General features: G+C 55.1%; 1 protein-coding gene across 3 annotated transcripts in view; it reads left to right on the forward strand.

Moving 5' to 3' along the window:
• TJAP1 (tight junction associated protein 1) overlaps positions 1 to 23108 on the forward strand; it is a 470521-nt gene that overhangs the window by 86536 nt on the left and 360877 nt on the right. For 2 of the 3 annotated variants that reach the window (XM_086926000.1, XM_086926001.1), the window contains exon 2: positions 3010 to 3107. The exons of the other annotated variant lie outside the window; for it this stretch is intronic. The gene's annotated coding sequence lies outside the window, so the exon portion shown is untranslated. The remainder of the gene's footprint in view (positions 1 to 3009; positions 3108 to 23108) is intronic. 3 annotated transcript variants of the gene reach the window in all.

Here is a 23108-nt window from a genome sequence, read left to right on the forward strand (position 1 = left end):
GGTCTTGGATCCTGTGCCAGGAGGCATTGTGCCTCAACAGTTGGCTCGAGTGTCTGGCATCTTCTCTATCACAAACCACTGGCGGGGATCCTTAAACACCAGGGCGGACAACAAGTTCAGCCGTTGACTGCTGGAGGATCCCGTAAGGAGGTTGCATCCGAAGGTGCACAGGACATTTTTCTGTCAGTGAAGATAACCCTGGCTGGATCTTTTTTCCACTGTCGAACGTGCAGTGCCAAAACTTCTGCACGTTCATGTTACAAAGAAAGCTCTCTAGAAGACTCGTTCAAGCAAGGGTGAAACACGGGTTTTCTGTACATTTTTCTTCCTCGGTCTCTCATGCCCCAAGTTCTGAAGAAGATCCAGATGTACCAGGCCCATGTCGTCCTAGGGGCTCTGGATTGGGCCATAAGAGTGTTGGACCTAGAACATCTGGATATGAGCACCTGTGCCACGACCAGGCAACCTTTTTGGGAGGATCTTCTGTTACAGCAGCGGGGCAGGGTGGTGCACCTCAAACTGCTCAATCTATACTTCCCATGCATGGAGATTAAGCAGCTGCAATTGACTGCATTCGATCTACTGCCTTAGGTTGTGAAACGCACCTGGGTGGCCATGCTTTCCTCTATATAGTCTGTTTACCCCGGACACTGGGAAAAATGTTTGGCCTTGTGTGAAGTCGGCAAAACAGACCCTTTAGATGTCAAGCTGTTGGATGTTTTGTTGCTTGTTTTATCTATGTCCCAGCAAGGTTTGCACTGGGCACCTTTAAAAGTTTTTTGTGTTTGGTGGTGCAAGCGTCCTTACTTAAATCAGCTGTTGTGATGGGATTTAATAAAGGTTTGACACAAGTCTCCTAGATCCTTTGGGATTCTGTGGTGGGATCTTCATTTGGTCCTAAATTCCTAATGTGTGTCCCCTTTGAGACAATGCACAGCTGCTCATTTCAGCTTCTGACCCTCAACAACCATCTTCGGCATTGCAATCAATGTTTGTCCGATCAGTGAGCTCCAGGGTCCCTCGATGCAGCTGCCCTCTGTCACCTTATCACCAGGCAATCTGGTGTTGAGGACCAGTGCCGTCTTCTTGTCTTAAGTTGTAATGCCTTTTCATGTTATGCAATCCATCTCCATCCCTACGTTCTTTGCCGTATTTCAGCCCTCGAAAGAGGAGGAGATACGTCATCCACTGGACCCCAAGAGTGTCTTGAGCCTTTACATCAATCACCCCAAAGATCATTGGATGGACTATCCGGTTTTCGTGGGGTTCTTTGGGGCTAGGAAAAATAAGACTGTGCAGAAAAGGACTTTTTCATGGTACATTGATCTTTGCATTGAGACATGCTACTTGCTGATCAAAAGTTCGCCTCCAGTATGACTGAGGGCCCATTCCACTGAGGCCAAGGCTGCCATCACTGTCTTGAAACATGTTCGACATCTGCCAAACCGTCTAATAGGTATAATTGCACACGTTCACGAAGCACTACTGCCTTAATAGCCTTATCTGACGGAAAGGGCATTTTGCCTGTTCGGTGCTGCAGTGCTTTTTGGCTTGAGCCCACTCCACAAACCCTCCACTGCTTTGGTATCTATTCTATAGGTGAGGAATCTACGATTAGAAGTATCTATCAAAAGAAAAAATGACTTGGCTTCTGCGATGCTTTTTCTGGGGTGTACTTTATCTAAACGCATATTCCTCACTGCGCTATTACCTCCCAATTCTATGAAGTGGTCTTTCATTGTAACATCTAAATGGGTCCCAAATGAAAGATCTTCTCCCTGGTACTGACATTGTTTGTGCTTCGTGTCCGAGGACACAAAGATTCAAGCAAGAAGCCAATGTTGATGCTCAGGGGTGGCGTTTACATGCGTCTCCGCTCCATTTCTTCCAGGGCGGAAGTTGCCAACGTGAAGCTGCACAACTCCACCTAAGGGCGTGCAGGAGCACTGCTGTGCCAACTCCTGCACCCAGTATGGTGCCTGAGGAGTATTTTAAAGGTGAGGAAGCTGCAGTTGGATGAGTGTGCACCAGAAAGAACATTACTGAAGGTATGTAACTTGCTCTTCTGTACACTGCCCTTCTGCTACGGATCCTTTGGTGCGTTTACTACCCACTCCTGTAGTTAGGGATGCCTTGTTTCATATGGTACCTGTCCTGTGGGTTGCAGATACCTTGTTTGTGTACTACTCCCTCCTCTGGTTCTCTTGCTGCTAAGATTCTGTCCCCATGGTCTATTCAGTCCTCATTAGAAATGCTGATTGATGCTGTGCGCTGTTTTCTTTTGTTCTTTAAGGTAACTTTGAAAACTGAAGTCCTGAATAGAGTCATGCCATATTTCATCCTCTAAACTCCGTTTTCTGCAGCAGGAAGCAGACTGATTTTAAACCTCCTGTGGCAATTGGGGTGGTAGTAATAATAACCCTAAAAGACTCCTGAAAACTCCCTTTGTTTAAGAGGTCGAAGATGTGTACTTGGTTGGGGGGAGGTAGCTCTGCGTAGAGGTGTCACTAAGTCCTTACTTGATGTTGCTGTACCTGCTTACCAGAGCATCTGTTTTGGGAGATCAATCCCTTGTTCTTAATAGTCTAATAAAAGGGTCTGATTTGTATGCAGTATTCTGGATGTAGGCGTCTTCTCCAATATCCCATCAGTCAATGAATGGCAGAGACTGGCCTTAGTAGCCACAGCAGATATCCTTAGGGTGCATCACAGGAGCAAAAAACGTTCCCTTCTCCTACCTTATTCCTTGCACAAATGCCACCCTTTTAAATCCTTATCTCCATTCGGGTTACTTAGTGGGGTATTTCCACCAGTTAATGCTAATATGACCTAGGTGGACGGTTTGTTCAGTGATGGAACACAGTCTTCTTGCAGCATTGTTTTATGCAGATCCTCTAGTTCCTGGATGCCGTGAGTTAAGGCGCTGCCCAAGCGTAGCCATCAGAGTTATTTAGACATTTCTACTGTAATTGTTGTTTCAAATTTCTGCTCTTTCTCTCATCTTCGCAGTTGTTGGTCCATGCTCCCTTCTGCAACTACAACTAGATCACCCATTTCTCCCTGACCTACTCTACATTGGCCCTCGTAGCTTCTCCCACAAGCGACAGGTAAGACTTGTACGTTTGAGGTTAAATCTTGAGTGTGGCAGCTGTCTGCCACATTGTACCTTCACTCCATGTGCACTGATATCTGATGTCCTTTAGAACTGTTTATTCAAGGCGAAGAAAAAGAAAAAAATGGGCACTTTAGGTGATTAAATAGGTGGAAAATATTGCCTTAAAAGATAGAGTACCATTGAGGGCGTATAGGATTTTGCAACAGCATTGGCAGCAGCTTCTTGATCACAATGCATCATATGAAATAAAGCATTTAATATGTGGTAATTCAGTGAATTTTTAAGAGGTAAAATATCCTCTCTTGCATTACAATGCATAGGCGGCAGAAGAATACATCATGAGGTGAAGGAGAATACTCCTCTGGACCTAGTCGGAGCCCAACTTTCCTATTTTAAAGAATTGATAACCATGACTGCTGCAGACAGCTTCTTTGTCAAGCCAGCCCTGAAAAGCCCCACTCACTTTGTGATCTCTGGCACACTTGGACGGAAGTGTTTGTTCTCGTTTTCATATAAACGAGGCATAGTTTTCCTTCAGTCGATATCTTTCTATTTTTAAGAACCGGTAGATGTACAGTGACGCTCCCCCTAACCCCTCCAACACCCTGGCTTGGCCAGCATCTTGCAGGACTATCTTGAGGGCTCCTCAAACAAACACAGAGGAATGGGTGCTACTAGAATTGATCCTGGGACACGCCTGCACAGACTAGACAATACTTTATTAAATGTTGTTGCATGCCAGTGAATTGAGATTACTAGCCCAAACCACCTCCTTTGAGTAGGCCGTGGGCTACACTGCTTCGCTACCCTGCGAGAGGCAAGTGCTACAATGCGGTACTTGGTTCCCAATAAAAAGACCACTGTGGGTTTATTCCTTGTGAAGGACTGGCACCCTTTGCAATGAACAACCCAATTTCTTCCAGCAGTTCTGTTTTGTAGGGATCTTCGGAGCTTTACTTGTAAGCAGCATAGGCGTTCACTGTGGATGGCTCTGTGTGCAATACAGAGTCCTCCAGGCCAAGCGTCTGACCACAGGCAAGGAACCAGTGAATTGTGTGCAGGAGAGGGGTAATGTCCCTACAGTTTAAGGTGTCTGAGCTGCCATGTTTTAGCCTTTATGTCTTTAGTAGGAGGAGCGGGGCTCATAGTCTAGATGAGATGGCAAAATCCTACTCCTGAAAAACGACGTACTGTAGGGCACTCTAAAATTACAGTGTGATGTCCCCGAAGAGGCTTAGGATTGCATCCTCCCTTCCAGAGGAAACCCCATGTTCTGATGGAAAGTGTAGCATTGCCTATTAATACTACCTCTTCAAAGTCTCTTGCCTCTAAAGGGCTGCTGTCCTAGCCAAGTGCGCCTTTTGTTGGCATGTATGGGAGCTCGGTGTTTGGGAATGCAAAAAAGGACTTTGAAGGGGTGTAGAAACAAAGGTGTTGCCATGTTCTGAGATTTGTTAGATTCTTCCTCACAACAAATATTGAAGATGATTGGCATGTATTACTACTTGTTGAAAACCAACTCGTCATTCACATTTACGTACAACATGCTTATTTACTGAGATAACATTCATGAGTTTGCTTAGGCAACGTAAGAAGACATCGGGGGCTTCATACATATTCTACTTTCAAATTCTTCTTATGTGCAGTTTCAATCATATTTTTCCTTGCGAAACTGCAAATCGAGATTGATTTGAATTTTTTATATTTTAACCTCTTCGGTGCTCATGACTGAATGGTTCTGTCATGTGCACAATAGCACAAAATCCATCAGAGGGATTTCCTTTTTGTTTGCCTCGGGAGGTGGGGGGAAGAGCTTCTCCAACCTCCTGAGGCATTTTTTGGGTACTCATTGTAGTGACAATTTTTGGGCTTTTCAATGTAATGGCGATCGCACGCATGGTGCGCAAACGTCATTAGATTGAAAATGAAAATTGTTTTAGTTTTGCTGTTTCGGTGCTCGTGAGGCTATCTCAGCCCCTGAGCACTGAAACACACAGGAGCGGTATCATTGGAAAGGGGAGAATCTCCACGCTCCAATGGTACCCCTCCCTAGTGGACCCCTGCTTGGGGATCGCTGAAGGAGGGCGATCCCCAAGCAGGCATCCACCCACCAGACACCAGATAAGTGGGAGCAACCCCTTGGGCAAGGCCCTTTGCTCCCCCATTTCAAAATGTGCGCATTCAGGCTTTCTGCCACTCCCCCCTTGCATGAACTTGTGGCAGCCGCTCCATGAACTTGTGGCAGAAGCTCCATGAACGTGTCTTTTCCTCCAGTACAAGAGAGATGAATTGATTCTCAACACAGCTTGCCTGGGCCCATCAGACCCTTGCTTTGGACCTGTAGGTTCTTTTTGTGATCGATATTACGAGTGTGGAGTGTGCCCACGCAGGTCCTTAATTCTCCTCCAGGCCCACCTTGCGTTCATTACTGCGGAATAATAACCTTTTCCATGATTGGTCATTGTCTTACCCCCTTGAGCACCAATGGCTTACCAATCTTCCCAGTCACTGCTCTCTTTTTTAGGTCGAGCACGAGACCTCTTGTATATACTTTAGTATATACTTACTTCAATGTGGACACGAGTCGGACGCGCGCTTTTGCATTGTCAGATTTGTCCTTGTGAGCGCGCTTTTGCTGCTGGCTGCTGGCTGTTTGCTGTGAATGTGTGCGAGCGCTTTCGCTTTCGGTTATGTCCTTTCCCTCACCCGTAGCTGTTAAAACACTCTGCCCCTGGTTTTATAAGGCCATTGATCTAGCGCTTCCTTGTGACACGTAGTTAGGCGCTTGAGCAATCAATGTTATTGGTATAGGTGGGATCTTGGGGCAGAGGAGGCTTGCTACCGCGTCTCGCGTCATAGGTTGAGGTCAAGAAGAGCGCCTCGTGCGGTCTACTGCAGATTCCTTTGTCTGCCTGAGGCGCTGCGAGAATGCAAGGATTGGGACAGCAGTGTCTAGAACTCCCCTGGGGCACCCTAATAAAGCTTGATCACCCCACCCCTGACCCGCCAGGCCCTCCCTGCACAGCGCCTCCCGCCAGGTGAATGCTATTTCTGCAGCGAATGTGCCCCCTCCTGGCTCGCCCAGTTTGGAAATGACAGGCGATTGCAGCTTGTTCCCGCTCTGTGTTTTTGTTTATTTTGGGACTGCTACCGTTACCTTCTGGGAAGAACATTTCCAAAGTGACGTGCTCTTAAAAATGGATGTTGGACTTGGCCCTTCTAGCAGGTTGACCCCTGAAACTTGTTGCTTGTGATGGGTGATCTAGTGCTAAGATTATCTGGTGATTGCGCACGTGGCGCAGTATTCGTGCTGTGTTCTCTGAATGCGTGGGTGAGAATGGCCTGCCTCCCATCGGAATGCATGGGGAATGTATGTATCCATGGTAGTTCTGGAGGTGTGGGGAGTACAGGCCCGAGTTTGGTATGTATGGATTCGTGTGATGAAATGCTACGTGATGATGTATGTTGGAGGAATGTGGCTAGCGTGTAAGTGCCACTTCTAGAAAGTGGCATAATAAGGTAAAGTACGCCTGTCGTGTGATTGGCTGGAGCCGGCTGGTGAGCCTGGCTCCAGGAGTCTGGAGGGGCCTGCCCCAGGGGGTGAGTGTGAGATTAGCCTGCAGATGTGAGGGGAGGGGCTGAGCTTTCCCCGAACAATGCTGGCTCCAGCCCCTGCGGTGTGACTGATGACCCTGCCCTGCCAGTGAATACAGTGAGGGGCTGAGCACATCCTGAGTGCTTCCAGACCAGCGGCGCCTGGTTCTCCTCCCACCTTGCCCCCCTACATCAAAGAGTTGTGCTGTATAAAAAGGGGCTGTGTCCTCTTACAAATCGTTCTTGTTCTCAACTTGAATCTACCAGGAGCTGCTGCTGCTTGGGCTCAGGGTTGGCTTGCCTCCCTGGGCCCTGCCCTACTCCTGGACATGCGCTGGCCTTTCCCTGCTAGGAGCTGCTATGCTCCACCTAAGTTCTTGGACTCTTTCTGGACTCTGCTGTTTGTTCTGACCTGTAGCGCTTGGGAGCGCTCCATTCTGCTTATAGCGCTGGGAGCGCTGCATTCCTGCTTCCTGCGATGGGAGCCCTGGTTCTTGCCGGCTAGCGCTTGGGAGCGCTTCATCTCGGACCTAGCGCTTGGGTAGCGCTTTATTTTCCCTCTCGCGGCTGCCCACGCCGCTGCTTGCCGATCGTAAATCCCCTGTCAGGTGCCCACCCTGCAGGGGGACTCTGTTCTGTCCCCATCAAATGGCCGCCTTGACTTATGGACCCCCCCTTTTTAATGTACCGGTGTCCACCCGGCATTGCCTGAGATCGTCACCGCCACAGCCCGGAGTTAGCCTGTGAGGCGCTGCACCCGCCTTCCTATCCAGGGCCGCGCTGCCATTGGCGGCCCCGGAGAGAGCATTGCCGCACGCTCATTGGCCCGGGCCACTGGGACTCCTGTGACGTCATCGCTGGGCCGCGCAGGGATTGGCCCGACCCTGAGGGCTTCCCCACGCACACCCGGAAGTCCTAGGAGCTCTACCGCCTGGCCGGGGAACCCGGCCCTGCCTGCCGGGAGACGAGTGCTGCCCTTCAGCAAGGCTCCCCCCCCCCCCGAGGAGAGAGCTCTACCACCGTCATGCCGAGGAGCCCAGCCGAAAGGAGCTGATGCCACGAGGAGCCGCCGCCTCTAACAGCCGGTGAGTGCGGGCGGGCTCCGGGTCGTTCCTCTGCCAGGTGAGGGCCTTGTGCTTTAGTGGTTCCCGAGGGCCCCTCCCTTTGTTCTCGAGTCCGGGAAGGACTCCAACGTGCCCACACCTGTCCGCTTGAGCCTGAGAGGCTCCAACGATGCCCGATCCCCGTGAGGCTCCACAGTGGTCCTGAGCCCGAGAGTCTCCCTTGCCCTCTGAGCCCGGCGAGGCTCCAACGGTACCTTGAGCCCGAGAGGCTCCCTTGCCGCCTGGACCTGCTCCCGAACGGTCGCTCCCTCCCTCCCTCGCTGATCTCACGCACTGTGAGCGCCGCAGCTCGAATTGGGTAACTAGCGCTGTACTTGTGCAGACGCTGTGTTCACTTTGTGCTTTGTGCTTTGCGCTGTGTAACTGTGCCTGTGTGCTTATACTGCAATCTTAGCCCTTAAGCGCCCGATTTTAAACAGCGCTGTGCCTGTGTGCTTACGCTGCATTTGGTGTCCCATTAACTTACATCACTGACTCTGTGGTGACGCTGTGTTGTTTTCCGACCTGCTGGTCCATCTGCTGCCCCTGCCTCAGCTACACTTTCACCCTCCATTTTGCTGCTTGCACTTTCCTGGCCCGCCCCTCCTCCCCGCTACCGCCTCCCAGCTGCTGCCCCTCCCACCCACGAACACAGGGATCACCTCGTCCCCTGACCCTCTGTGACCGCCTGGACCTGCTCCCGAACGGTCGCTCCCTCCCTCCCTCCCTCCCTCCCTCGCTGATCTCACGCACTGTGAGCGCCGCAGCTCAAATTGGGTAACTAGCGCTGTACTTGTGCAGACGCTGTGTTCACTTTGTGCTTTGTGCTTTGCGCTGTGTAACTGTGCCTGTGTGCTTATACTGCAATCTTAGCCCTTAAGCGCCCGATTTTAAACAGCGCTGTGCCTGTGTGCTTACGCTGCATTTGGTGTCCCATTAACTTACATCACTGACTCTGTGGTGACGCTGTGTTGTTTTCCGACCTGCTGGTCCATCTGCTGCCCCTGCCTCAGCTACACTTTCACCCTCCATTTTGCTGCTTGCACTTTCCTGGCCCGCCCCTCCTCCCCGCTACCGCCTCCCAGCTGCTACCCCTCCCACCCACGAACACAGGGATCGCCTCGTCCCCTGACCCTCTGTGACCGCCTGGACCTGCTCCCGAACGGTCGCTCCCTCCCTCCCTCCCTCCCTCGCTGATCTCACGCACTGTGAGCGCCGCAGCTCGAATTGGGTAACTAGCGCTGTACTTGTGCAGACGCTGTGTTCACTTTGTGCTTTGTGCTTTGCGCTGTGTAACTGTGCCTGTGTGCTTATACTGCAATCTTAGCCCTTAAGCGCCCGATTTTAAACAGCGCTGTGCCTGTGTGCTTACGCTGCATTTGGTGTCCCATTAACTTACATCACTGACTCTGTGGTGACGCTGTGTTGTTTTCCGACCTGCTGGTCCATCTGCTGCCCCTGCCTCAGCTACACTTTCACCCTCCATTTTGCTGCTTGCACTTTCCTGGCCCGCCCCTCCTCCCCGCTACCGCCTCCCAGCTGCTGCCCCTCCCACGCTCCGCCCCCTCCAACATCCATTTATGGCCAATGTCCCCACGCGCAGCGTCCACGCGCTACGGCCACGCTGAAGGTGCGCCAAAGGTAAGCCCGTCTACGCCCGTCCGCGCCTGGACCGCGCCCAGCGCCAGACCCCCTGCCCCTCGCGCTGCCCAGCCCTCCCGCATCACCTACGATGCCTCCACCCTCCTAGCCCTTAACCCCGGCCGCGCCCCCAACTGCGTCCAAGCCGCTCCTGGACACACCCATGGACCTTTCTCCTGCTACTCCTGCAAATTCATCGGTACCGACAACATCTCCGCTACGACCACAACACAGACCCCTGACCCCAACCACCTACAGTGCATCCTTCTCAACACCCGATCAGTCCACAGACACGCCATTGACCTATGGAATCTACTAGACACCATCTCTCCGGACGTCGCCTTCCTTACAGAAACTTGGATGAACGCCTCCTCCGCCCCAGACATCACCATTGCCATCCCTGAAGATTATAAGATCATTCGTAAGGACCGCACCGACCACACAGGAGGAGGAATCGCTATAGTCCATAAGAAGTCAATCCGCATCTCAACCAGCTCTGACGCCAATCTCACCAACTCTGAACACCTTCACTTCCAGATCCTCATCGACCCCAAGACCACACTCAGAGGCACCCTCCTCTACAGACCACCAGGACCCCGCGCAAAATTCAGTGAAGACATCACGGACTTCATCACTCCTCACGCGCTCCCCTCCAAAGACTACATCCTTCTGGGAGACCTCAATTTTCACCTTGAAAAGATCAACGACCGCAACACCACCACCCTCTTGGACAATCTCGCCAACCTCGGACTTAAACAACTGGTCACATCCCCCACCCACATCGCAGGTCACACACTCGACCCCATCTTCACCTCCAGCAATCATGTCTCCTTCAGCCACACTTCGGAGCTCCTCTGGACTGACCACAGCTGCGTTCACTTCACCTACAACAAACCAAAACCCACCAACCACCTCCAACCAACTCTGCAAAGAAACTGGAACAAAATCACCACAGACCAGATCTCCGCATCGCTCCTTCTAAACACCCCAGCCCACTCTTCTAACGCAAACGAAGCCGCCGCCAACCTCACCCTATGATTATCCAACACCGCCGACACCTTAGCACCACTGAAGAAACGTCAAAACAAACCTGCCAGCAAAAAGGCCTCATGGTTTAACGATGATCTTAAGAAGTCCAAGAAACTCTGCCGCTCCCTCAAAGGCCTGGAAAAAAGACCCAACTACTAGCACCAAGGACGCCTTCAAAAACGCCACCCGCACTCACCACCAACTAATCCGAAAGGCCAAGAAAACAGCATTCAAGGATCGACTAGACAACAACGCCCACAACAGCAAGGAACTTTTCCACATCGTCAAGGAATTTTCCAATCCCTCGGCCAACTCCAACGACATCACCCCCTCTCAAGCCCTCTGCGACTCCCTAGCCTCATTCTTCCACAACAAGATTGCAGACATCCACAACAGCTTCGACAACCAACCCGGAAACCAACCCACCCTACCTTGTGCTGAACATTCTCCCCCCGTGAACACCCTTAACGACTGGAACCCAATCTCCACTGAGGACACAATCCGCCTGATGAATTCCATCCACTCAGGATCCCCCACAGACCCATGTCCTCACCACATCTTCAACAAAGCAGACTCCGTCATAGCACCGCACCTCCGAGACGTCATCAACAGCTCCCTCAACTCCGCCACCTTCCCGGAAGACTGGAAACACGCTGAACTCACCGCCCTTCTGAAGAAACCCACAGCGGACCCCAACGAACTCAAAAATTACCGCCCCATCTCGCTCCTTCCATTCCCGGCCAAAGTCATCGAGAAAGCTGTCAACAACCAACTCGCCGCCTTCCTCGAAGCCAACAAATCCCTCGACTCCTCACAATCTGGCTTCCGAGCAAAACACAGCACTGAGACCGCCCTCATCGCAGCAACAGACGACATTCGAACTCTACTGGACAATGGAGACACAGTCGCCCTCATCCTCCTCGACCTCTCTGCAGCATTTGACACAGTCTGCCACAGCACCCTTTTACAACGCCTCAATAACATCGGAATCCAAGGAAAAGCACTTGAATGGATCACCTCGTTCCTCACCGGAAGAACTCAGAAAGTCCGCCTCCCACCATTCAAGTCCGAGGCCACTGAAGTCATCTGTGGCGTACCACAAGGATCCTCACTCAGCCCCACCCTCTTCAACGTATACATGAGCCCCCTCGCGACCATCGCCCGCCAACACAACCTCAACATCATCTCCTACGCGGATGACACTCAACTAATCCTTTCTCTCACCAATGACCCCAGCACCGCCAAAACTAACCTACACGAAGGAATGAAAGAAGTTGCCGAATGGATGAAACAAAGCCGTCTGAAACTGAACTCAGACAAAACAGAAGTCCTCATCTTAGGCACATCCCCCTCTGCTTGGGACGACTCCTGGTGGCCGGAAGCCCTCGGAAAGGCACCCATCCCGACAAACCACGCACGGAACTTAGGCATCATACTGGACTCTTCACTCTCAATGAATAGACAAGTCAGCGCCGTATCCTCTTCCTGCTTCAACATCCTTCGCATGCTGAGAAAAACATTTCGCTGGATCCCCACCGAAACAAGGAAAACAGTCACCCATGCTCTGGTCACGAGCCGACTGGACTACGGAAACACCCTCTACGCAGGCATTACCGCTAAACTCCAGAAGAAACTCCAACGAATCCAAAACGCCTCAGCCAGGATCATATTAGACATCCCACGCAACGAACACATCTCCGGTCACCTTAAAGACCTCCACTGGCTACCCGTCAATAAGAGGATCACTTTCCGACTGCTAACCCACGCACACAAATCACTCTACGACATCGGACCAGAATGCCTCAACTCACGACTGTCCTTCTACACCCCCTCCCGCCAACTACGTTCTTCCAGCCAAGCCCTCGCCACTGTACCTCGCATCAACAAGACCACCATGGGCGGCAGATCCTTCTCATACCTGGCTGCTAAAACATGGAACTCACTCCCCGCTTACCTTCGCCTTACCCAGAACCACCTAGCATTCAGAAAGCAGCTTAAAACGTGGATATTTGACAAGTAATCTTCCTCCCCTATCTAAGCGCCTTGGGACCCTCTGGGTATGTAGTGCGCTATATAAATTCTCTGACTTGACTTGACTTACCCTCTGAGCCCGGATAGGCTCCCTTGTTTCTGAGCCCGAGAGGCTCCATCATGGCCCGTTGTTCCCCTGGGCCTGCGAGGTCCCTACGTTGCTCATTCACCACAGTTGCCCAGCACTTCGTGGGCAGCTGCCACGTTTAGGGCGACTCTTGGCTCCCTGCAGCCTGTCCTAACTTTATGACTCAGGGCGTCCTAGCCCCCCAGAGGCCCCTTGGCCTAGAGAATGGTATATGTTCTTGCTTCTAGCATTACTGTGAGTGATCCTATGTTGCCCTTGGAAAGTAATGTATTATGTCATGTGCTTGGCCCTTTCTCCCTCTTAAGGTTCTAGCTAACAATGTGGGAGCTTTGCTGAATTGTCCTGTACCTCAAATATGTGCTAATGGTTGTAGTGAGTCCTAATGCCAATTCTAGGATGTCCTTGATTGTTATGTGTCCTAATGCCAGTTCCATCATGTGCATATTTCTAGCAGAGGCCCCATGGCCCTGCACTATACATAGTCCCTTGTAAACCCTGCCCGTGCCTCTGGCACCTTGTAAAGTGTGTGTTCCTATGTTTCCTTTTTAATACAAAGACTATTCTCATATATACCTTGTGTGGAGTTCCTTTTGTGGGAGGCCCTGGATGTTGTTGCTGGTGGGTGCGTGCGCAAATACTTTACACATGACCTCCGAGATAGGCCTGACTGCTCGCGCCGCGTTACCTAGAGGGAGAGCAGGGGTTGTCTTGGCGTGTGACCCCCTGGCCCTGACATAGGAGTGGTAGTCTCTGACTGGCTGTGGCGCAAGCCCTGGCCGGCCGGGGGTCCCATTTCCTACAATGGAATTTTGAAATATTCAGAGGCCCGCGTTGCGTGAAATTTTGGTTTCTTTCTATTACCTTTCATAAATACTGTGTAAACATTGGGCGGGCCAGTGGAATTGATTCCGCGGCGATTCGAGGTTTATAACACACTTTTGCATTTGCCTCACACACACTCCGCTGCCACACACACACACACACACACACACACACACACACACACACACACACACACACACACACACACACACACACACACACACACACACACACTCACACACACTCACACTCACACTCACACTCACACTCACACTCACACTCACACTCACACTCACTGCCTCACACTCACACTCACACACACTGCCTCACACTCACACTCACACTCACTGCCTCACACTCACACTCACACACACTGCCTCACACACACACACTGCCTCACACACACACACTGCCTCACACACACACACTGCCTCACACACACACACTGCCTCACACACACACACTGCCTCACACACACACACTGCCTCACACACTGCCTCACACACACTGCCTCACACACTGCCTCACACACTGCCTCACACACACTGCCTCACACACACACACTGCCTCACACACACACACTGCCTCACACACACACACTGCCTCACACACACACACTGCCTCACACACACACACACTGCCTCACACACTGCCTCACACACACACACTGCCTCACACACACACACTGCCTCACACACACACACTGCCTCACACACTGCCTCACACACACACTGCCTCACACACACTGCCTCACACACTGCCTCACACACACTGCCTCACACACTGCCTCACACACACTGCCTCACACACACACACTGCCTCACACACACACACTGCCTCACACACACACACTGCCTCACACACACACACTGCCTCACACACACACACTGCCTCACACACACACACTGCCTCACACACACACACTGCCTCACACACACACACTGCCTCACACACACACACTGCCTCACACACACACACTGCCTCACACACACACACTGCCTCACACACACACACTGCCTCACACACACACACTGCCTCACACACACACACTGCCTCACACACACTCTACGTAGTCACACACTGCGGTGTCACTCACACTGCCCTATTACACACAAACTGCACTGTGAGACACACAGTGCACTGCATCACACACACACTGCCCTGCTACACACTGAGCTGCCTCACAGACACTGCGCTGCCTCACAGACACTGCGCTGCCTCACAGACACTGCGCTGCCTCAGACACTGCGCTGCCTCACAGACACTGCGCTGCCTCACAGACACTGCGCTGCCTCACACACACTGCGCTGCCTCACACACACTGCGCTGCCTCACACACACTGCGCTGCCTCACACACACTGCGCTGCCTCACACACACTGCGCTGCCTCACACACACTGCGCTGCCTCACACACACTGCGCTGCCTCACACACACTGCGCTGCCTCACACACACTGCGCTGCCTCACACACACTGCGCTGCCTCACACACACTGCGCTGCCTCACACACACTGCGCTGCCTCACACACACTGCGCTGCCTCACACACACTGCGCTGCCTCACACACACTGCGCTGCCTCACACACACTGCGCTGCCTCACACACACTGCGCTGCCTCACACACACTGCGCTGCCTCACACACACTGCCCTGCCTCACACACTCTGCCCTGCCTCACACACTCTGCCCTGCCTTACACACACACTGCCCTGCCTTACACACACACACACACTGCCCTGCCTCACACACACACACACTGCCCTGCCTCACACACACACACTGCGCTGCCTCTCACACACACACTGCGCTGCCTCTCACACACACACTGCGCTGCCTCTCACACACACACTGCGCTGCCTCTCACACACATACTGCGCTGCCTCTCACACACATACTGTGCTGCCTCACACACACACTGCACTGCCTCACACACTGCCCTGCCTCACACACACACTGCCCTGCCTCACACACACACACTGCCCTGCCTCACACACACACACACTGCCCTGCCTCACACACACACACACTGCCCTGCCTCACACACACACTGCCCTGCCTTACACACACATGCTGCGCTGCCTCACACACACACTGCGCTGCCTCACACACACACACTGCGCTGCCTCACACACACTGCGCTGCCTCACACACACACACTGCGCTGCCTCACACACACACTGCGCTGCCTCACACACACACTGCGCTGCCTCACACACACACTGCGCTGCCTCACACACACACTGCGCTGCCTCACACACACACTGCGCTGCCTCACACACGCACACTGCGCTGCCTCACACACGCACACTGCGCTGCCTCACACACGCACACTGCGCTGCCTCACACACACACTGCGCTGCCTCACACACACACTGCGCTGCCTCACACACACACTGCGCTGCCTCACACACACACTGCGCTGCCTCACACACGCACACTGCGCTGCCTCACACACGCACACTGCGCTGCCTCACACACACGATGCGCTGCCTCACACACACGATGCGCTGCCTCACACACACGATGCGCTGCCTCACACACACTCTGTGCTGCCTCACACACACTCTGTGCTGCCTCACACACACTGCGCTGCCTCACACACACTGCGCTGCCTCACACACACTGCGCTGCCTCACACACACTGCGCTGCCTCACACACACTGCGCTGCCTCACACACACACTGCGCTGCCTCACACACACACTGCGCTGCCTCACACACACTGCGCTGCCTCACACACACTGCGCTGCCTCACACACACTGCGCTGCCTCACACACACTGCGCTGCCTCACACACACACTGCGCTGCCTCACACACACACTGCGCTGCCTCACACACACACTGCGCTGCCTCACACACACACTGCGCTGCCTCACACACACACTGCGCTGCCTCACACACACACTGCGCTGCCTCACACACACACTGCGCTGCCTCACACACACACTGCGCTGCCACACACACACACACACTGCGCTGCCTCACACACACACTGCGCTGCCTCACACACACACTGCGCTGCCTCACACGCACACTGCGCTGCCTCACACACGCACACTGCGCTGCCTCACACACGCACACTGCGCTGCCTCACACACGCACACTGCGCTGCCTCACACACGCACACTGCGCTGCCTCACACACGCACACTGCGCTGCCTCACACACGCACACTGCGCTGCCTCACACACGCACACTGCGCTGCCTCACACACGCACACTGCGCTGCCTCACACACACGATGCGCTGCCTCACACACACGATGCGCTGCCTCACACACGATGCGCTGCCTCACACACACTCTGTGCTGCCTCACACACACTGCGCTGCCTCACACACACTGCGCTGCCTCACACACACTGCGCTGCCTCACACACACTGCGCTGCCTCACACACACTGCGCTGCCTCACACACACTGCGCTGCCTCACACACACTGCGCTGCCTCACACACACACTGCGCTGCCTCACACACACACTGCGCTGCCTCACACACACACTGCGCTGCCTCACACACACACTGCGCTGCCTCACACACACACTGCGCTGCCTCACACACACACACTGCGCTGCCTCACACACACACTGCGCTGCCTCACACACACACTGCGCTGCCTCACACACACACTGCGCTGCCTCACACACACACTGCGCTGCCTCACACACACACTGCGCTGCCTCACACACACACTGCGCTGCCTCACACACACACTGCGCTGCCTCACACACACACTGCGCTGCCTCACACACACACTGCGCTGCCTCACACACACACTGCGCTGCCTCACACACACACTGCGCTGCCTCACACACACACACTGCGCTGCCTCACACACACACACTGCGCTGCCTCACACAAACACACACACACACACTGCGCTGCCTCACACACACTGCCCTGCCTCACACACACTGCCCTGCCTCACACACACACTCTGCCCTGCCTCACACACTCTGCCCTGCCTCACACACACACTGCCCTGCCTTACACACTCTGCCCTGCCTCACACACACACACACACACACACACACTGCCCTGCCTCACACACACACACACACTGCCCTGCCTCACACACACACACACACACACTGCCCTGCCTCACACACACACACACACACTGCGCTGCCTCACACACACACACTGCCCTGCCTCACACACACACACTGCGCTGCCTCACACACACACACTGCGCTGCCTCACACACACACACTGCGCTGCCTCACACACACACACTGCGCTGCCTCTCACACACACACTGCGCTGCCTCTCACACACACACTGCGCTGCCTCTCACACACACACTGCGCTGCCTCTCACACACACTGCGCTGCCTCTCACACACACTGCGCTGCCTCTCACACACATACTGTGCTGCCTCTCACACACATACTGTGCTGCCTCACACACACACTGCACTGCCTCACACACACACTGCCCTGCCTCACACACACACACTGCCCTGCCTCACACACACACACTGCCCTGCCTCACACACACACACTGCCCTGCCTCACACACACACACACACACACACACAACCACACACACTGCCCTGCCTCACACACACACACACACACACACACTGCCCTGCCTCACACACACACACACACACACACTGCCCTGCCTCACACACACACACACACACTGCGCTGCCTCACACACACACACTGCGCTGCCTCACACACACACACACTGCGCTGCCTCACACACACACTGCGCTGCCTCACACACATACTGCGCTGCCTCACACACATACTGCGCTGCCTCACACACACACTGCGCTGCCTCTCACACACACTGCGCTGCCTCTCACACACATACTGTGCTGCCTCTCACACACATACTGTGCTGCCTCACACACACACTGCACTGCCTCACACACACACTGCACTGCCTCACACACTGCCCTGCCTCACACACACACACTGCCCTGCCTCACACACACACACACTGCCCTGCCTCACACACACACACACTGCCCTGCCTCACACACACACACACTGCCCTGCCTCACACACACACTGCCCTGCCTCACACACACACTGCCCTGCCTTACACACACATGCTGCGCTGCCTCACACACACACTCTGCGCTGCCTCACACACTCTGCGCTGCCTCACACACACTGCGCTGCCTCACACACACTGCGCTGCCTCACACACACTGCGCTGCCTCACACACACTGCGCTGCCTCACACACACTGCGCTGCCTCACACACACTGCGCTGCCTCACACACACTGCGCTGCCTCACACACACACTGCGCTGCCTCACACACACACTGCGCTGCCTCACACACACTGCGCTGCCTCACACACACTGCGCTGCCTCACACACACTGCGCTGCCTCACACACACTGCGCTGCCTCACACACACTGCGCTGCCTCACACACACTGCGCTGCCTCACACACACTGCGCTGCCTCACACACTGCGCTGCCTCACACACACTGCCCTGCCTCACACACACTGCCCTGCCTCACACACTCTGCCCTGCCTTACACACACACTGCCCTGCCTTACACACACACTGCCCTGCCTCACACACACACACACACACACACTGCCCTGCCTCACACACACACACTGTGCTGCCTCTCACACACATACTGCACTGCCTCACACACACACACTGCACTGCCTCACACACTGCCCTGCCTCACACACACACACTGCCCTGCCTCACACACACACACTGCCCTGCCTCACACACACACACACTGCCCTGCCTCACACACACACACACACACTGCCCTGCCTCACACACACACTGCCCTGCCTTACACACACATGCTGCGCTGCCTCACACACACACTGCACTGCCTCACACACACACACTGCACTGCCTCACACACTGCCCTGCCTCACACACACACACTGCCCTGCCTCACACACACACTGCCCTGCCTCACACACACACACACTGCCCTGCCTCACACACACACACTGCCCTGCCTCACACACACACTGCCCTGCCTTACACACACATGCTGCGCTGCCTCACACACACACACACTGCGCTGCCTCACACACACACACTGCGCTGCCTCACACACACACACTGCGCTGCCTCACACACACACACTGCGCTGCCTCACACACACACTGCGCTGCCTCACACACACACTGCGCTGCCTCACACACACACTGCGCTGCCTCACACACACACTGCGCTGCCTCACACACACACTGCGCTGCCTCACACACACACTGCGCTGCCTCACACACACACTGCGCTGCCTCACACACACACTGCTCTGCCTCACACACACACACTGCTCTGCCTCACACACACACTGCTCTGCCTCACACACACACTGCGCTGCCTCACACACACTGCGCTGCCTCACACACACACTGCGCTGCCTCACACACACACTGCGCTGCCTCACACACACACTGCGCTGCCTCACACACACACTGCGCTGCCTCACACACACACACTGCGCTGCCTCACACACACACACTGCGCTGCCTCACACACACTGCGCTGCCTCACACACACTGCGCTGCCTCACACACACTGCGCTGCCTCACACACACTGCGCTGCCTCACACACACTGCGCTGCCTCACACACACTGCGCTGCCTCACACACACTGCGCTGCCTCACACACACTGCGCTGCCTCACACACACTGCGCTGCCTCACACACACTGCGCTGCCTCACACACACTGCGCTGCCTCACACACACTGCGCTGCCTCACACACACTGCGCTGCCTCACACACACTGCGCTGCCTCACACACACTGCGCTGCCTCACACACACTGCGCTGCCTCACACACACACACTGCGCTGCCTCACACACACTGCGCTGCCTCACACACACTGCGCTGCCTCACACACACACTGCGCTGCCTCACACACACACACACACTGCACTGCCTCACACACTGCCCTGCCTCACACACACACACTGCCCTGCCTCACACACACACACTGCCCTGCCTCACACACACACACACTGCCCTGCCTCACACACACACACACACACACACACACACACTGCCCTGCCTCACACACACACTGCCCTGCCTTACACACACATGCTGCGCTGCCTCACACACACACACTGCACTGCCTCACACACACTGCGCTGCCTCACACACACTGCGCTGCCTCACACACACACTGCGCTGCCTCACACACACACTGCGCTGCCTCACACACACACACTGCACTGCCTCACACACTGCCCTGCCTCACACACACACACTGCCCTGCCTCACACACACACACTGCCCTGCCTCACACACACACACACTGCCCTGCCTCACACACACACACACACACACACACACTGCCCTGCCTCACACACACACTGCCCTGCCTCACACACACACTGCCCTGCCTTACACACACATGCTGCGCTGCCTCACACACACACTGCGTTGCCTCACACACACACTGCGCTGCCTCACACACACACTGCGCTGCCTCACACACACACTGCGCTGCCTCACACACACACTGCGCTGCCTCACACACACACTGCGCTGCCTCACACACACACTGCGCTGCCTCACACACACACTGCGCTGCCTCACACACACACTGCTCTGCCTCACACACACACTGCTCTGCCTCACACACACACTGCTCTGCCTCACACACACACTGCGCTGCCTCACACACACACTGCGCTGCCTCACACACACACTGCGCTGCCTCACACACACACTGCGCTGCCTCACACACACACTGCGCTGCCTCACACACACACTGCGCTGCCTCACACACACACACTGCGCTGCCTCACACACACACACTGCGCTGCCTCACACACACACACTGCGCTGCCTCACACACACACACTGCGCTGCCTCACACACACTGCGCTGCCTCACACACACTGCGCTGCCTCACACACACTGCGCTGCCTCACACACACTGCGCTGCCTCACACACACTGCGCTGCCTCACACACACTGCGCTGCCTCACACACACTGCGCTGCCTCACACACACTGCGCTGCCTCACACACACTGCGCTGCCTCACACACACTGCGCTGCCTCACACACACTGCGCTGCCTCACACACACACTGCGCTGCCTCACACACACACTGCGCTGCCTCACACACACACTGCGCTGCCTCACACACACACTGCGCTGCCTCACACACACACTGCGCTGCCACACACACACACTGCGCTGCCACACACACACACACACACACACTGCGCTGCCACACACACACACACACACACTGCGCTGCCACACACACACACACACACACTGCGCTGCCTCACACACACACTGCGCTGCCTCACACACACACTGCGCTGCCTCACACACACTGCGCTGCCTCACACACACTGCGCTGCCACACACACACACACACACACACTGCGCTGCCTCACACACACACTGCGCTGCCTCACACACACACTGCGCTGCCTCACACACACACTGCGCTGCCTCACACACACACTGCGCTGCCTCACACACACACTGCGCTGCCTCACACACACACTGCGCTGCCTCACACACACACTGCGCTGCCTCACACACACACTGCGCTGCCTCACACACACACTGCGCTGCCTCACACACACACTGCGCTGCCTCACACACACTGCGCTGCCTCACACACACTGCGCTGCCTCACACACACACTGCGCTGCCTCACACACACACTGCGCTGCCTCACACACACTCTGCGCTGCCTCACACACACACTGCGCTGCCTCACACACACTGCGCTGCCTCACACACACACTGCGCTGCCTCACACACACACTGCGCTGCCTCACACACACACTGCGCTGCCTCACACACACACTGCGCTGCCTCACACACACACACTGCGCTGCCTCACACACACACTGCGCTGCCTCACACACACACTGCGCTGCCTCACACACACTGCGCTGCCTCACACACACACTGCGCTGCCTCACACACACTGCGCTGCCTCACACACACTGCGCTGCCTCACACACACAGCGCTGCCTCACACACACTGCGCTGCCTCACACACACTGCGCTGCCTCACACACACTGCGCTGCCTCACACACACACACTGCGCTGCCTCACACACACACACTGCGCTGCCTCACACACACACACTGCGCTGCCTCACACACACACTGCGCTGCCTCACACACACACTGCGCTGCCTCACACACACACACACTGCGCTGCCACACACACACACACACACTGCCCTGCCTTACACACACATGCTGCGCTGCCTCACACACACACACACACTGCGCTGCCTCACACACACACACTGCGCTGCCTCACACACACTGCGCTACCTCACACACACTGCGCTGCCTCACACACACACACTGCGCTGCCTCACACACACACTGCGTTGCCTCACACACACACTGCGCTGCCTCACACACACACTGCGCTGCCTCACACACACACTGCGCTGCCTCACACACACACTGCGCTGCCTCACACACACACTGCGCTGCCTCACACACACACTGCGCTGCCTCACACACACTGCGCTGCCTCACACACACACTGCTCTGCCTCACACACACACACTGCGCTGCCTCACACACACTGCGCTGCCTCACACACACTGCGCTGCCACACACACACACACACACACACACTGCGCTGCCTCACACACACACTGCGCTGCCTCACACACACTGCGCTGCCACACACACACACACACACACACACACACACACACACACTGCGCTGCCACACAC

This window comes from Lissotriton vulgaris, chromosome 6 (assembly GCF_964263255.1).
Source record: "Lissotriton vulgaris chromosome 6, aLisVul1.2, whole genome shotgun sequence".
In the NCBI taxonomy this organism is placed as follows: Eukaryota; Metazoa; Chordata; class Amphibia; order Caudata; family Salamandridae; genus Lissotriton; species Lissotriton vulgaris.